This window comes from Octopus bimaculoides, chromosome 22 (assembly GCF_001194135.2).
Source record: "Octopus bimaculoides isolate UCB-OBI-ISO-001 chromosome 22, ASM119413v2, whole genome shotgun sequence".
Classification (NCBI taxonomy): Eukaryota; Metazoa; Mollusca; class Cephalopoda; order Octopoda; family Octopodidae; genus Octopus; species Octopus bimaculoides.
Window position 1 is genome coordinate 526,006 of NC_069002.1, and position 5,559 is coordinate 531,564.

The 5,559-nt window shown below is 41.9% G+C and overlaps 1 protein-coding gene and 1 long non-coding RNA gene across 6 annotated transcripts in view; one reads left to right on the top strand and one right to left on the bottom strand.

The window, feature by feature from the left end:
• LOC106878718 (uncharacterized) overlaps positions 1 to 2,159 on the top strand; it is a 157,845-nt gene extending 155,686 nt beyond the window's left edge. The window contains exon 4 of the long non-coding RNA XR_008266603.1: positions 1,996 to 2,159. This is a non-coding gene — a long non-coding RNA (uncharacterized LOC106878718). The remainder of the gene's footprint in view (positions 1 to 1,995) is intronic.
• LOC106878716 (transcription factor COE1) overlaps positions 1 to 5,559 on the bottom strand; it is a 341,839-nt gene that overhangs the window by 136,703 nt on the left and 199,577 nt on the right. The window lies entirely within an intron of this gene.

Genomic DNA, 5,559 nt, shown 5'->3' on the forward strand with positions numbered 1-5,559 from the left:
CTTCTCCCCGAATCTATCTCCACTAAAATACATCCACACCACCACCACCACCACCACCACCTCCCCAAAGTTCTGGCCAAATTTGAAGATTCTATTTGTATCTATTTGGAAAGAGTCTTTAAATTACCTTTTAAGACAATTCGATTTCAAGTTGTCACACGTTCTTACACCATAATATTGTATCAATTGTCTTGTTTGTGTGTCTGCTGTTGCTTTTACTACTACTACTACTACTACCACTACCACTACCACTACCACTACTACTACTACTACTACTACCACCACCACCACCACTACTACTAATACTACTCGCATTCGACGCTCATGGCAATGTTATTGCTAGTAGTGGCTATTATTGGTGCTGCTCTTGTTGGTGTTGGCGGTATAATAATAATAATAATAATAATAATAATAATAATAATTATGAGTAGTAGTAGTTGTTTTTGTTGTGTTGAGCACCAGGTCATCTCAAACCGAGCCAATTTATGATCTAGCCTTCACCGTCCTGAACTTTCCCTTTTTAAGCTCATTTTTATTTTAGGAATAACATATCGAGGACTTAACTATCTGTAAAAGCGTATCACGACGGAGCTCAGTTCTTGGGCTTGAATATGTGTTTGTCGCAGTCCACCTGTCCGTTAATAGGTATCTCATCTTAGAATGGCTCGTTATTGTGCTGCATCCTTTGATAAAACAATTTTACGTGAAAGGTACAATGACGTCACTGTTCATAAGGGGGTGGGGTTGTGACGGTAGCAGCGGTGGTAGTGGCGCCGAAGGTGATGGCAGTAGTACTGGTGGAGGTGTTATTAGTGGTAGATGAAAACAGTATTTCGTTGTAGCGTTGGTGGTAGTAGTGACGGAGGCGTTAACATCGGTGTTGATGTTGTTATTGCGGTCTCTGGATGTAGTGTTGTGTTGTGATGTTGCCGACGATAATCCTGATGCTGCTGGTGACAGGAGTGATGATGATGATTGTGATGGCAGTAGTGGTGGGTAGGGTATTGGTAGTGGTGGTGTGGATGTAAGGTGTGTGTGTGCAGTGGTAGTGGTGGTGGTGGTGGTTGTGGAGTGAATTCGTACCGGTCACTGTTGGGAGTGTTGCAAGTGTGCTGGTGGTGACGGTGCCGTTTGTTTGATGCTGGTGGCGATAGCGGTAGGGGTGGGACGTAGTGGTGCAGTTAATGAAGACGATGGCGATGGTGGTGGTGGTGGTGTTGGTAGTGGAAGGCAGTGGTAGATGTGGTGGTGCTAGTGATGAGGATCATGACGATGATGATGATGAAGATGCTGCTGCTGATGATGATGGTGATGCTGGTGGAGATGAGGGTGACGGTATCGGTGGGGAAGGTGGTGGTGGTGGTGGTGGTGGTGGTGGAGCTGCTGTTCCTCATTGTATCGTCATCATTGGTTCACTCTTGACATTCGCCAGACAATCTAATGTTTGGCACACACGCACGTGCGCGGTTCATGTCGACATGCGCGCCGCCACGCGGTGGACACACGTCACTGACTGCTTCACACACATGCGTGTGTGTGTGTATCTATGTGTGTGTCTGTGTATGTATTTTTGTTTGTGTGTGTAATATGCACACACATGTAGACACAGACACACACATGTATACATATTTGTATAACAGAGTATTTGAGTTTTGATTAATTCTACGTGTGTGTGTGTGTGTGTGTGTGTGTGTTCGTAGAACGCATGAGTATACAAGCAATGTATATATATATATATATATATATATATATATATACGCTCACGCACGCACGCGCCTGCGTGTCGCTACTCTCAGCTATGTCTTTCACTTAGCTCCGTTTTTTCATGTCTTTTTTTTTTACTTCCATTTGTGTTTTGTTGTTTTTTATTAATTTCTTTCGGTTTTTGATTGTTTTTTATTCTTTTGCCTTACTAGTTGTTCTTAACTCTTTTATTTTCATTTTTGTACATTATTATTATTATCATTGTTATTATTATTATCGATATCATTACAGCCGCTAATCCTGGCAATATTCATCTCAATATGGTTGTTGTACAAGTTTCGGGAATCTAATGAAAGTTCTTTGTGATGTTAATTTCCGCCTTCTTTGACTAGATTGGAACAATCTACGACACACACACACACACACACACGCTGGTGCAGTTAGACAGACAGAAGGTAAGGAAACGGTCAAATGTGATCTCTTCCGCTTTCTTTCGACAGCACGATGATATATATATGTATGTATGCGTGTGTGTCTATACACATGCATTCAAACACATAACCGCATACAAAATTGCATGCATACATAAATGCATACTTACACACACACACACGATAGGTTTTATAGAAATGCCTTAGGTTGAAAGAATCTCTCTGTGCCTAGTGTGTTTGTGAGTGTGGACATATGTATCTTATATAGGTGTGTATGTATGTCCATATGTGTATATTGGTGTATGTGACGAACATATCACCACTCTTTAGTCAGATAAAAGAACATTGCCCAGTACTTTTTATTTAGTCCAAGGAGTGGATACACACCAGGTTCAGTCCCACTGCATGGCACCTTGGACATCTGTCTTCTACTATAGCCTTGGGCCGACCAAAGCCTTGTGAGTGGATTTCGTATACGGAAACTGAAAGAAGCCCGTCATATAAATGTGTGTGTGTGTATGTGTGTGTGTGTGTGTATGTTTGTGTGTCTGTGTTTGACCCCCAAACATCGCTTGACTACCGATGCTGGAGCTCTTTCTCGTGTTTCGGTACAGAAACATTTAACTGCCGATCCGTCTGGTCTCTTCTTCTTCTTCTTGTCCTCTCTCTCTCTCTCTCTCTCTCTCTCTCTCTCTCTCTCTCTCTCTCTCTCTCTCTCTCTCTCTCTCTCTCTCTCTCATTATTCGTTGGTTGATTGTGTTTAGTTATTCTGATGTTGGCATACGGACGTCACTTCTCGCTATTTCTTAATTGGCCAACCACACCACTTCCTCTACAAGACTCCAGATCCGCCATTGTAGTCCAGCTATTGTATTCCCATTTCCGGTCGCGTTTTAACGGCACGTGTGCCTCACTCTGTTTACATGCAAATTTATGAACGCTGACTAGTCTGGACTCATTGTATGTGTGTTTGTGTGCGAGTGTGGGTGTCAGTGTGTGCGCGTGTACCTCGATTTGATCGTTTCTCATCAAATATCTTGCTTTTTACATTCAATGGCATTTTGTCAGTGCTTACTGTCTTACTCTCTCTCTCTTTCACTCCAACTCTCTCATTCTCTCTCTCTCTCTCTCTATCTATCTAACACGTACACTCACACACACATACACATGAATTGTACGTAGTTACTAGAAATTGGTTGTAAACATATTCGCGTCATTTGAAAAAAAATGTGTGCGTGTGTATGTGTAGAAATATATACACATATGTAGCAGTGAAGACATATATACACATATGCCGCTCTGAAGATATACATGTGTGTGTGTGTGTGTGTGTGTGTGTGTGTGTGTGTGTGTGTGTGTGTGTGTGTGTGTGTGTGTGTATGTATGTGCGTGCGCGGGAGGGGGCGTGTGTGTATTCATATGCATGTATGCACGAATGTATACGTATATACATACATACACACACACATATATACATATATATATACACATACATTTATATGCACTGGCACACAAACTCCATATGGCTATATGTTGATTTATCTTTTGTCCCCCCTCCACCTAACTGTTTCCCAATTTCCCTGATTACAATGCCGCCATCTTGGATCGGGTTACATTTTAACGGCCATTTTGAAGTGTCTAGCTCTTCACGACATGAATAACAGAGCGCAAACATCCTAGCATGCGTCAAATTGTACAACGTATGCACGCATGCATTTATGTATGGGTCTGTGTGGATGTACGCATGTATGTATGAGACGTGTGCAACGTAGTATTTGTGTAAAAGCAGGTATATATTTAAATGCGTGTATAGCAATCTTCCTAGGAGCGATCATATAACTGTATTTGATGTATTTGTATCAATGAAAAGTAAAAATCACCATTAGTATTGTAATCAGTAAGCGAGTTAGGCGAGTGTATAAGTCATATCTGCCCCCACCGTACGTCTGTGTGTGTGGGGGACGACATATATGCATACACGAATAAACGAATACACACACATATATGTATGCATACACACATGCATACATATATTTGTCTGTATTGAGTTTTATTGAGTCAAAAACAAAAGATAATATGTACGCATGTTCTGTAACCTGACTGATCGAGAAATAGAGATTGATAAAACACATAGCAAACGCAAATTTGTACCACTCGATATTATCAATCAAGCCTTCATATATATATATATATATATATATATATATATATATATATATCGATATCTAGTCTATCATTGTTCCTTGCTATAAAACTCATTAATACATCACAGACTGTTCTACAACACAATAGAGACAGATGGAGACACAACATAAATAACAACACCACAACAACATCGACAACAACAACAGCAACAATGACATGCTGGCTGACGGCGTTTGTTGACGTCCATCTACGACAGGCTGGATCGAACATCTCCCGTCGTCCGTATCCGAAGCCCTCTCTAAGCCACACCCAAGCATATCCCACCCGATTCCAGTTTCCCTTCTGTGTTCTGTCACATTCGTTCCAAGAAGGTCAATCTAATGCAATCTCCATGAAGCGCGCCACGTGCCTTACACTGTGGGGAGCCAACGGCACACTTTGTACACATGCAAAGTAGCATATGTGTAAATGAAAATAGACACGCAATTGAGTGCGCGTGTGCGTGCGTGTGCCTTCCCCCCACAAATACATAAGCTTGCTCCCCAACTACATGGTCTCGGGCTTAGTCCCACTGTGTGGACCTGAAACCGGAACCATGCGGTTGAGAAGCAAGCTTCTTACCACACAGCCACGTCTGCAGCTACTGATAAATAATAATGATAGTAATAAATGGTTCCGAATTTTGGCACAAGTCCAGCAGTCCCGGGGACGGGGGTAAATCAATTACTTCGACCCCAGTACTCAACTGATCCTTATTTTATCGACCCCGAAAAGATAAAAGGCAAAGTCGACCTTGGCGGAATTTGAACTCAGAACGTAAAGACGGTCGAAATGCAGCTAATGCACCCGAAATGCACCCGGTGTGCTAACGGTCTTTCCTCATTGCATGTGTTTATTATTGGGATAATGACCCTACCGAGATAGAACAAAAAACATTATAAGCTAGTGCCGTTCAATTATCCGTTTGTTCTGCGTTCAAATCCGGCCCGATCTCTTCTCCAATTTCAGCGTGGTGAAACAAATAAAACGTGGCCCGATTTACCAAACTTCACCTTGTGCATTTTTTCTTCAGAAGATCAATATAATATCAATCGATCGATTTCCTGCAATCATCTTAATCCAATATACTACCATCCCCCTCTACCCCCTCACCACTACCTTGTCTCTTATCAAATTGTGGGCTATTTCTTTTAATTGGTGCTGCACACTCACGTTGTTTTATCGTTACACACACACACACACACACACACACACACACACACACACACACACACACACA